Source organism: Monodelphis domestica, chromosome 1, assembly GCF_027887165.1.
Source record: "Monodelphis domestica isolate mMonDom1 chromosome 1, mMonDom1.pri, whole genome shotgun sequence".
In the NCBI taxonomy this organism is placed as follows: domain Eukaryota; kingdom Metazoa; phylum Chordata; class Mammalia; order Didelphimorphia; family Didelphidae; genus Monodelphis; species Monodelphis domestica.
In genome coordinates this window covers 319,305,109-319,318,059 of record NC_077227.1, presented here as the reverse complement: position 1 = coordinate 319,318,059, position 12,951 = coordinate 319,305,109, and positions in this window count along the sequence as shown.

Below are 12,951 nucleotides of genomic sequence, written 5' to 3'. Positions count from 1 at the left end.
TACAGATCGTCTGTGGAAAGAAATCCCCAACTGAAAATTCCAAGGAATACTATAGCTAAATTCAAGAGTCTCCAAACCAGAGACAAATACTAGAAGTAGCCAGAAAGAAACAATTCAATACCATGGAGCTATAGTCAGGATTACACAAGATTTAGCAGCCTCTACATTAAAGGATCTAAAGGCTTAGGATTTGATATTCCAGAAGGCAAAAAATCTAGGTTTACAATCTAGAATCACATAGCTCGCAAACGAAGTATATTCTTCCAGGGGAAAATATGATCATTTAATAAAAAAATTTCCAAGCATTACTGATGAAAAGACCAGACCTTAACAGAAAATTTGATGTCCAAACACAAGATATAAGAGGCACTTAAAAAAGTAAATAAGAAAGAGAAAATTGAAGCGATTCACTAAAGTCAAAGTGTATGTATTCCTATGTGGGATCTCTGGAGAAAATTTAATGGAAAGAGAAAGGAATATATCTTCTTTTCTGTATCACATGGCTCCTGCACAAAAATTGAACATGTATTAGGGCATAAAAGCTTCACAGCCAAATGCAAACAACAACAACAACAACAACAACAACAACAAAAACAACAGAAATAATAAATGCATCCTTTTCAGATCATAATATAATAAAAATTATAATCAGCAAGGGTCCAAGGAAAGACAAATCAAAAAGTAAATGGAAACTAAATAATCTAATGCTAAAAAAATGGATGGGTCAAAAAACAAACTATAGAAACAATCAATAATTTCATTAGTAAGAATGAGGAGACAACCTATCAAAATTTAGGGGATAGTCAAAGCAGTACTTAGGGGAAATTTTATATTTCTAAATGCTTGCATCAGTAAAATAGAGAAAAGGCAGATCAAGGAATTGGGAATGCAACAACAAAAAAACCCCTAAAAATAAGAACAAATTATAAATCCTCAATTAAAGACTAAATTGGAAATCCTAAAAATTAAAGAAGAAATTAATAAAATTGAAAGTAAGAGAATAATTGAACTAATAAATAATACTGGGAATTGGTTTTATGGGAAAAAACACAAATAAAATAAAGCATTGCTGAATTTCATTTGAAAAAGGAAAGAAGAAAATCAAATAATCAGTACAAAAAATGGAAAGGGTAAAATCACCACCACTGAAGAGGAAATTAAAGCAATGATCAGGAGCCATTTTACCAAATTATATGCCAACAAATCTGACAATATAAGTTAAATAGATGAATATTTGCAATAATATAAATTGCCCAGATTAACAAAAGGGAAAATAGAATACTTAATCCCATCTCAGAAAAAGAAATTGAACAAACTATTAATGAACTACCTAAGAAGAAGTCCCAAGGGCCAAATGGATTCACAAATGAATTCTATCAAACATTTAACAAATAATTTCCCAATTCTATAGAAACTATTTTGGGAAATCGGCAGAGAAGGAATCCTACCAAATTCTTTTTATAACACAAATATGGTACCTAAGCCAGGAAGAGCAAAAACAGAGAAATAAAATTATAGGCCAATTTTATGAATGAATATAGAATCAAAAATTTTAACTAAAATACTAGTAAGGAAACTACAGCAATATATCATAATATATTGTGGTATTGAATATATCATTCACTAAGACCAGATGAGATTTATACTAGAAATGCAGGGCTGGTTTAATAGTAGGATCATATCAATAACCAAACTAACAGAAATCACATAATTATCTCAATAATGCAGAAAAAACCTTCAACAAAAAACAACATCCATTTCTATTAAGAACACTAGAAAGCATAGGAATAAATGGGTCATTCCTTAAAATAAAACCATCAACAAGTATCATTTACAAGGGAGATAAGTTAGAAGTCTTCCCAACAAGACCAAGAGTGAAGCAAGGATGTCCATTATTACCACTATTATTTAATGTTGTATTAGAAATGCTAGCTTGAGCAATAAGGAAAGAAGTAAAAATTAAAGGAGGCAATGAGGAAACTAAGCTATCATTCCTTGCAGATGATATGATCTACTTAGAGAATCCTAGAGAATCAACTAAAAAACTAGTTGAAAAAATAACTTCAGTAAAGTTGCAAGACACAAAATAAACCCACATAAATTATCAGCATTTCTATATAATATCAACAAAATTCATCAGCAAGAGATAGAAAGAGAAATTCCATTAAAAATAACTCTAGACAATATAAAATACCTGGAAATCTACTTGTCAAGACAAATCCAGGAATTATACAAAAACACTTACAAAACACTTTTCACACCAATAAAGTCAGATCTAAGTAATTGGAAAAATATTAATTGCTCATGTGTAAGCAGAACTAACATAATAAAAATAGCAATTCTACCTAAATTCATCTACTTATTCAGTACTATACCAATTAAACTACCAAATAATTATTTTTGTAGTACTAGAAAAAGCAATAACAAAATTCATCTGGAAGAACAAAAGACTATCAAGGGAACTAATGAAAAAAATGTGAAGGAAGGTGGCTTAGCAGTACTAGATCTCAAACTGTATTGTAAAGCAGTAATCATCAAAACGGTCTGGTACTAAGAAATAGAATGGTATGTCAGTGGAATAGATTAGACACAATATGCAGGGGTAGACAGCCTTAGGAACCTTGTGTTTGATAAACCCAAAGACATCAACTTTTGGAATAATAACCCACTATTTAACAAAAATTGATGAGAAAATTGGAAAACAGTATGGCAGAAACTAGGTATGGACCCATATCTCACACCTTATACAAAGATAAGTTCAAAATGGGTATAAGATTTAGATATAAAGAGTGATGGTAGGGAAACATTGAATAGTTTATCCAGCAGATCTTTGGAGAAGGGAAGAATTTATGACCAAATAAGAGAGAGAGCATCATAAGATGTAAAATAATAATTTTGATTATATTAAATTAAAAAGCTTTTGCATGAGCAAAACCAATATAACCAAGATTAGAAGGGAAATAACAAGCTAAAGGAAAATTTTATAGCAAATTTCTCTGATAGAGGTCTAGTTTCTCAAATTTATAGAGAACTGAATCATATTTACAAGAATATGTCATTCCCCAGTTGACAAATAGCCAAAAGTTATGAACAAGCAGTTTTCAGATGAAGAAATCAAAGCCACCAAAAATCATATGAAAAAAATTCTAAATCGCTCTTTATTAGAGAAATGCAAATTAAAACAATGCTGAGGTTCTACCTCACACCTATCAGATTGGCCAGTATGGTAGTAAAGTGATAAATGTTGAAGGGGATATGGCAAAATTGGGACACCACTGCATTATTGATGGAGTTGTAAATGGATACAACCATTTTGGAGGGCAATTTAGAACTATGCCCAAAGAGCTATCAAACTATCTCATACCCTTTGATCCAGTAACATCATTACTAGGCCTGTGTCCCAAAGAAATACAAAAAAGGTGTGGCCAGAGACCTACTTGTACAAAAATATTTATAGCAGCTCTTTTTGTAGTGGCAAAGAATTGGAAATTGAGACATTGTCCATCAACTGGGAAATGATTGAACAAATTGTGGTACATATTGGTGATGGATTTTTTTGTGCCTTAAGAAATGATAAGCAAGATAATTTCAGGAAAAAAACTGGAAAGATCTGTATGAACTGATGCAGAGCAAAATAAGCAAGACCTAGAGAATATGGTACATAGTAACAGCAATATTGTAAGATGAACAACTATGAAAATTTTGCTGCTCTCAACAATGCTATGATCTAGGACAATCCTGAAAGACTTATGATGGAGAATGCGCTCCACCTCTAGAAAAAGCACTGTTGGACTCAATGGATGTGGATCAAAGCATATTATCTTTCAACTCAGTGTTTTCCATGATAATAAAAATAAATTTTAAAAAAGCAGATTTTATAATAAAATGAATGTGACATCTCTAGGTCTCTTAATAATTAACAAAAGGAGCTTTATTTAACCATTGCATAAAAAGGATGCACAACCAAGATGCAACATTTATCTTGGGTAGATGTGGCCCCCTTCCCTTCATGTAAAAATATCTAGTCAGCTGAGTAGAGTGCAATGACTCACCAAACCTTCAGAACATCAGCCAAGTCTAAAGAACCTTTTTCCATGTAAGCCAACCACTTTATGTCCTTAGGTGACCAGGAAGCCATGTGAATTAGCCATTAGGCTTGGGCTTCAGCTCCCTGGGCCAATCAAGTCTTAAGGGCAGATTCCTTGCTTTGAGGGAAAGAACTAACCTATATAACAGGATAAACACTGATCTTTTGAGTTGTATGAGAGAAAGACCAGAGGGAGGGAGACCAGTTGACTAAATACTCTGTAAAATGCTTTATTAAATACAAACATAAACCTAGACAACTCTTAAAAATATTTTATTTCTCTATTTTGAAATAATAGACATTTCAAAAAATGTCTATTGAATTCATTGATTCTTTTATTCAAAACACATTTGAGTGCCTACAGTGTGCCAGGTAATGGGGGATTCAGAGATGAGTGTGTATTTTAAGACCTGGTCTCTGTCCCCAAAGAGTTTATCTTATCTCATTGTGAATCAGGATAACAGTAAGATGTATTTAATTGTCATCCACAGAATTGCCTCCTCCTACAGGAGTGACTAAGCCTCATTTCCAATCAAAATGAATTATTTTTAGTAAAGAAACATGACATCCCATTTCTTTTTTTAGTATGATGCATTTTAAAAATTGATTTTAAAAAATTTGTAAAATATATGTTTTATTATTTTTTAAAGAGAAATCATTATATTCAGAAGAGGCTGCAAAATTCTCCAACCAAGATGAATTAAACACAAGTTTGAAGTATAAAACCCAGCAGTGCCAGGAAATCCAAGTTTGTGGTTCCCATGGCAACATAAATCCATTCCCTTGCCACACAATATATTGTTAATATCCAGGTTTAGTACTGCTACCATGGAGAAAAATCACCTTTGCCCTTCTCAGCCTTTGCACATATCCACATGCTAACAGCCACAAATGTCTATTGATGTGGTTTTGTGGACAATGAAAATGCTTCTTCTCTTAGCTGTGGTTGCTAGAAAGGTGGTATGAAACTGTCCCTCAACAAACTCACTTCCTGCCTGGTATTTGACTCATTTCTTATGACACAAAGAGAAAATCAATTCAGCTGCTAGGAGCATATCAGGCTACTGTAGTCATAGGGGGAAGTGTGAGTACCTGCTGCCTCTCCTTCCTTAATAGCACCCTCAAGCTGAATAGTGACTGTGAGAATGAAAGACAACCCTTAATCTCAGATATCTGGTTATGTCCAAAAAACCAACAGTTACCACAGAAAAACCAAGCCAAACCATAGAATCTCTTAGTTAGAAGGGACCTTGGAGAAAATTTAGCTAAACTAAGATTCCTCCCAAAACCTTCCTAACAAATAGCTCAATCTCTGAAAGCCTCCAAGGAGACCCAAGTAGCCCTTTATGATAGTATTTATATTAGAAAGAAAATTGGGTTTTCCTTCCTGATGTGAAATCTCTATAAAATTTTCTAACCTAAGTCAGTCAGTCAGCACTGTTAGAGACCACTCACACTTGGAGGCAGGCTGCTATCAGGTCACATCTTGAACTACAAGTAGGAACTCTTCTTGCCCCCAGGCACACCCTCTTCCTGTTCAGAGACTACAAGGAACACAGAAATTTGTCATTCAGATATTCAATCTGATTGGACTTCTATCCCTGGGTTCCTTCATACACACACCAGTCTTTAGTCACAAACCACCAATTTCCAAATTCTCACAGTCCTTCCTCACATCTTAGTTTCAGCTTTACCTTTCACTTTTTTTGTTCTCTCTCACTCATCTTCAACCTCTCTTTCTCTGTGTGTGTGTGTGTGTGTGTATAATTTACCAGTCCCTCCTGAATATAATCTTTTTCTTGAAACTTCTACTCAGCAAAAAGAATACTATGTATAGTCTCTGTGCTAATGTTCGACAAATATCTTATTTGGTCCTCATAACAACCCTTCTATGTAGGTGCTATTATTATCCTCATTTTATATTTGAGGAAATTGAGGCAGATTGAATTCAAGTGACTTGTCCAAGGTCACACAGTGACAACACCTGGTGATCTATTTAGTGTTTTAATTTAACAATTCCAATAAGAAATAATAAATTCCTTAAATGATCAGCCATATATAAAAGAAATTTTAATAACTCAAAGATATTATGTAGCCACCACATACCCCAGGAAGGAATAGAAAGTTAAAAGGAATATTTTAGCAGAAGCTCCCTTTTCCCTCCCCCAGGAAAATGTAAGCCCTTTAAAGAAAGGAAGAAAGAGTGATAAACAGAAACAAATGTTGCAAAGAGGTAAAGAGGACTGAGAATTAAGACATGCCATTGGATTTAGTAAATAAGAAATAGTTGGTAATAAAGAGAATATAAATAATTCTAAATAATTTAGGAGAGCCCCATAATCTATGCTAAAACCAGATTAGTAGTTGTCCTCTGGGAATCCAACTCACAAGGCTCATGAGAATTTAAACTGAGGGAACAGCAGTGTCTTGGGATATAAATGTAATGTATTATTAATTGTACAGTAGAAAATTACAAATGGAGAATTTAGAAAAACATGAGATTTGCATGAACTTTTTCAGAATGAAAGAATAAAAAATATATGCAACAAGTATGCCAACATAAGTGAAAGGTCACTTAAAGGAAACCAGATTCTTGAGTAAAGGAAAGCCCATTGATGTGCCTGGAAAACATATAATGAGACATCACCTTACTCAATGCAGAAAAAGAGTAAAGGGGAGGGTTAAGACTTCAGAATGTTTTACACATTGTCTGCCTGTCACTTCTTTACTGAAAGAGAAAAATGGGTTTTATTATCACTTGGTCAGAAATATTATGTATTTCAGAGCCCCTTTTCTCAACTCATCAATGTTTCACTGTGCCAACTTTTACCTTTATTGACAGTCTCCCAGAGGGCTCTCAGTGGATCAATTTACTTCTCTATAGCACCTCTGCCTGCTATTCTTTTGAGACAGGGCCACATATCACTTGTGGGCTACAAAACAGGGGTGCTTTGTAGATCACTACATTTATATGGAAGGATACCAGGACATTGTGGGTTCTCCAGGATCAGCAGAATTTGGGGGTTCTCAAGAACAGAAAATTAACATAAAAACAAAGCTTCCCTTCAATGGAGCCCAATTCAACAGATGGACATGTCTTCTTGTGTCCCATCATCTCAGAGCCCCTTCTTACAGAAGTATCCTGGACCATGACCTTGAACACTTTTCTGAGGGTCACTTCTCCCTGGTGGTCATTACTACTTTCCTAGTGGTTGCAGCTCTCTTTGGAAGGATTCAGAAGCTTCAAGAGGGGAGCAAGGAATGCAAACAAGCTCCAAAAACCAGAATGTTGATACTTGGGGGGGGAGGGGGAAAGATTGGTCAGACATTTAATCTGAATTATGTTGTCTTTTAATAAATGTTTTCATTTGTGTTATTGCCCCATGGAATTTCCAAGGAGGATCCTAAATGTCTGTGAATGTAAGTTTCCCTTATCAGTTGAAGAATATGTTATTTCTCAACCATTTGCAGCATCACTTCTAACCTCATTATTCAATCGAATCTGCTCTTTCTGCCATTACCAATTATTTGTTATTTGCTAAATCTAATGGCCTTTACATGGTTATCATCCTTCTTTGCCTCTTTGCAGCATAGATCATTGTTGACTGCTCTTTACTCCTGCCCTCAAAGACCTTACCTGGGAGAAAGAAGAAGTTTAGGTTTTGGTCCTTCTTTTACCATATCTATTTTGGTGAAGGTATGGCATGTATGCTTCATCATGTCAGAGGGGAGCTGCTCTGTTTCCCCCTCTCCACTGTGCCTGGAGACAATTTTTACATGCCCCACCCCATCTGCCCAGCAGATAAATGCAAGCACTTCCTCCCTCCACTGCCTGGGGTAATGCTGGGGGCTCACAGGCAGTTTGTAGTTGCAGTTTGGGCACACGATCTCTAAAAGGTTCATCAATACTGCCCTAGATTATCTATTGTACCTTGTCTAGTTATCATATTTGTTGCAACTTTCCTAGTATTCTGTAAGCTCTTTGAGTACAAGAATGATGTCACTTTTTGTTTTTGTATTTCCAGCTCTTAGCAAAATGCATTGCACAAAATAAGTGCTTAAAACATTAGTATAGATTAAGTGTCTGGAACTTGAAAAACCTTTGAGATCCCACCTGTGATATTCTGGGTTCTAATCCCAGCTCTGACAGTTTCTTAGTGTGTGACCTAGGAGAAGTCACTTTTCCTCTTGTCCTCAGTTTTTTCATCTGTAAAGGGGGTTGATCTATATCATCTAGTGGTAATCAAGAAAGTATTGTGTGTGTGTGTGTGTGTGTGTGTGTGTGTGTGTGTGTGTGAATCTGTGACTTTTGTGACTCCCATTTTGAATCTATTTTGTCATCACTCCAGGAAACCAATTGCCCTGGCACAGATGAGTGATGTGCTTAAAAGGAATCTTATTTGGAACAGTTGTGGATTGTGTACTTTGCATTAAGAATATGACTTAATAAGTGACTTGGCCAAGTTGGACTTTGCTAATAGAAAAAAAAAAGAGGTTGATATTTTTCCCTAAGAAATATGTCATCTTTGTCTCTTTCTCTATCCAATGAATCCTTAGATGTTTAAATATAAGGCAATTATGTAATCTGTAGCAAATGCAACAAAGTTCCAAGGACTGTTTTTCATTCAAGTCTTTGGGAAGGAAAACCAGTCAACCCACAAGCATTTATGTGAATATTTGTGAATTTTTGTGAATTCACAAAAAATGTGAATATTTGAAGTATTTGAGATAAAAGGCAAAAATGAAATAGTAGTCCTCAAGGATTTTACATACAAAGCCCTTCACAACTTGATAGTCTCCTACTTTTCCAATCGTCTTGAATCTTACTCATTCTCACTGACATCCAGTTTCTTTGTTGTTGATTCCATGTACTTTCTCTGACTGTTCTCCATGCCTGGTGTGGTTTCCCACTTCATTTCTGCCTTCATGCTTTCCTGGCTTCCTTCAGGTCCCAGCTAAAATTTTACCCACAGTAAACCTTTCCCTATTCCCCTTAATGTCAGCACCTTTCTCAGTTGATTATTTCCAGTATATCCTATATATTATCTTAATTGTACATAATTGTTTGCAAGCTTTCTCTTGTATTAAACTATAACCTCCTTGAGAGTCTTTTGCCTTTCTTTGTAACCCCAGGACTTGTAACAGTGCCTGACACATAGTAGGTACTTAATAAATATTTATGACTTGATTTATTGTGGGGCATGTTCACAAAAGCAACTTGTTTTAAGGGGTGTCACTGTGAATTCCCTAAGTTGTTTGATAATTTTGATTATATTAAATTTAAAAGGTTTTGCACAAACAAAACCAATGCAATCAACATAGAAAAATTGGAAAAAATATATAGCAAGTATCTCTGACATGGGCCTCATTTCTCAAATAATATAGAGAATGGAGTCAAATTTATAAGAATAGAAGACATTCCCCAAATGATAAATGGTCAAAGTACATGAATAGGCAATTTTCAGAGGAAAGCAAAGCTATCTATAGTCATATGAAAAATCTAAATCACTATTGATTAGAGAAATAAACATTGAAACAACTCTGAGAACAGGTTAGAAATATGCCCAAAAGGCTATAAAACTTTTGATCTAGAAATAAAACTAGATAGTTCTATATCCAAATAAGATTTTTTTAAAGGAAAAAAGACCTATTTGCACAAAAATTTTATAGCGGCTTTTCTTGTGTTGGCAAAGAATTAGAAATTGAGAGGATATCCATCAATTGGAGAATGGCTGACAAGATATAGTATATGACTGTAATGAAATACTATTGCGCTATAAGAAATAACAAACATGATGATTTTAGAAAAACTTGGAAAGGTCAACATGAATTGATACAAAGTGAAGTGAGCAGAACCAATAGAACATGGTATACGGTGACAGTAATATTATACAATGATCAACTATGAATGGCTTAGCAATACAATGATCTAAGATGATTCCAAAGAACTTGTGTTGAAATATGCTATCCAACTCCAGAGAAAGAACTGACATAATCTGAATGTATATTGAAGCATATTATTTTTCACTTAATTTTCTTTGCATTTTTTTGTTTTTTTTATATTAGTTTTCTTCTATAACATGACCAACATGGAAAAATTTTTTTTGCATGATCAGACATGTACAACCTCATTCAAATTGCTTACCATCGGTGATGGGGAGGAAAAGAATTGGGAATTCAAAATTGTAGAAAACAAATGTTAAAAATTGATATTGCATGTAATTTGAAAAAAGTTATTTTAAAATATTTTAATCATATTGATTAATGTCTTGATAGAGTAGGGGAAATAACTTTCAGAAACTAGTAGGGGAAATAACTTTCAGAAACTAGAACAGCCTATTATCTTTTCCATTATGTGATGAAGGTTTGGATTGACTAAAACTCACATTTTACAACCTGTGTGAAGAATATGCTTACTTTGTCAGATTTTTTTTAACTCTTTTTCTTTTGTAATGCCCACTCTGAGTTATTCTCACAGATTGCACCTGGAGTCAAAGATTGGTTCCCCAAAGGATGATTCTTTCTCAGGTTCTAGGTATAAGCCCATAAGTGTCTCCTCCTATTTCTTAGTAATTTTTCATCATGTCTGACTTTTTGTGACCCTATTTGGGGTTTTCTTGGCAAAGTTACTAGAGTGGTTTGCAATTTCCTTCTCCAGTTCATTTTATAGATGAGAAAATTGAAGCCAACAAGGTTAAATGATTTGCCCAAGGTCACATAGTATCTAAGGCCAAAGTTGAACTCAGGAAGATGAGTCTTCCTGACTCTATGCCCTAAATATATTTCTTAGAAGTCCCCAAAGCTAGGCTTGTCATTAACAGTCTCCTGGTAGATATAATTAGCTCTTTTTAAAAGACATTTACTCAAGTGATATAGCAAGAATACTATTTCCATCCTCCCCACACACACACACACACACAAAAAGAAACCCTTGGATGCACTTTCCCACAAATAGGATATGATGGGCATTCAAAGAGAGAGTGGGCTCAAGTTTAGAGCAAAAGGGGAATGAGGCACAAGCATAACATACATGGGTATCAAAGGCAACTCCCAAACCTTAGTACCACTGGGTCTGAAAATCCTTTTTCTCTTTGTAGAGTCTTCACTATCATTTCCTAACATCAGCTCCTCTTAGTAGCTTGACCCTCAATTGCTAGGGGTCAAGTTACTTCTTTGAAGTTACTTCTTCCCTCTGGTGACTGTCTCTCTGTATCCATGTTTGTCTGGAATGTGTATCTTTACTCTCCACTGAACAAAGAGTCTTCTCCAAGTCTAATAACCTCACTTCAAAGCAACATGGCAAAAATGGGGACACTCACTCTGAGAATCTCAGTCCATTACTAATCTGAGTCTTATCTGCCTTGAGATCTTCAGGGTTTAGCTATTTAAAGATTCCATAGGCATGGTTAATCTATTTACTTGACAAATCACACTGTTTCTTTCTTGATACAATTAGATAAGTTTTCATATCATAAAGGGAGCTATATTATGTTACTACATCAACTTAAAAAGAAAACTCAACAATTACACTTATGCAACCCCCTTTTCAGGCAACTAAGTAGTACAGTAAATGGAGTACCAAGTTTGGAGTCAGGAAGATCTGGGTTCAAATTTGGGCTCAGACAATTTGTGTGACCCTGGGCACGTCATTTAATCCCTTTTTGCCTCAGTTCCTTATCTATCAAATGATGGAGAAGGAAATGGCAGATGCTCCAGTATCTTTGCCAAAAAAACTCCATGGACAAAAGTTCATGGAGTTGTATAGAGTTGAACACAACTAAAAACAACAACAGCCACCCCTTTTTGATCCTGCCCACTTAGACACCTACTTGGGAGACTTGAGGGCCTCTGGTACATACTCTGTTTCCCTGGGATGGATGTACCCAACATTTCTACAAGTTCTTGGATCCATTATGTTGAATTTAATATTGAAGGGGCTTGTGGAAGGAGAAAGGAAAGAGTTGCTAACTAGTGTAATGAGGAACACCTACTAAGAAGAGCTATTGGAGAAAGGGATTGGGGAAGGTTGCCAGTACCAGTAGATTGGGGATTCAGGAGCTAGGCAGGAAGGAGATGATCTATTCATGAGCTATTGACTGAGTGAAATCCTTACTGCTAATCAAGCAGGAGATAGAAAAGACAATGATACCCTGTCCCTTCTCTCTCTCCAAGGGAGAAGTCAAATGCTCTCTTGTTTTATCTATTTACTTTCACTCCCTGCTGCTGTCCATCCCTGTTTGACTTTGTGAAAGGCAAGGTAAGCCTGAATGTTTCAGTAATTTCCTATATATTTATAGTTACTTCTAAGCCTTTAAACTATAATGAAATTGTTGCCCAACAAAAACCAAAACTGTTTAATGTATTCTACTCAATGTGTAAACATGGGATTTGGTGAGGCAAGGAGAGAGTTCCTTTTTAAGAAACAAGAAACATTTGTTTTGTTGAACTGAACTGGGGACTAGTAAGTAGCTAGTATGTGTGTGTATAGAGAGCTGGCCTTAGATTTTCATAAAGATTTTAAAAATAAACTGGTCTAATATACCATGATTCTTCTAGATTAATTTCCTTCACATATATATAATACTAGAAATAGAGAGGAAAGTCATATCCTCTTAGCTGAAAGTGGTCTGATGACTGATTGTCTCTCACATACAGTTTGAAAGAATTCTAATGTCCAAGGGGGAAGAGGAGATCAAGAGGGTCGTGCAAGCTCAGTAGACTGGCAGCAAAGGTACCAAACACATTGGTGTGGTTGCTGAAGTGATGCTACTAAATCCTAAACTCATTTGAAAAATAAAAATGAGCAAATGAAACACCTATGTTTTCTGTCACTTCCTAACTGGCATTTTAATGTGTTATCTATT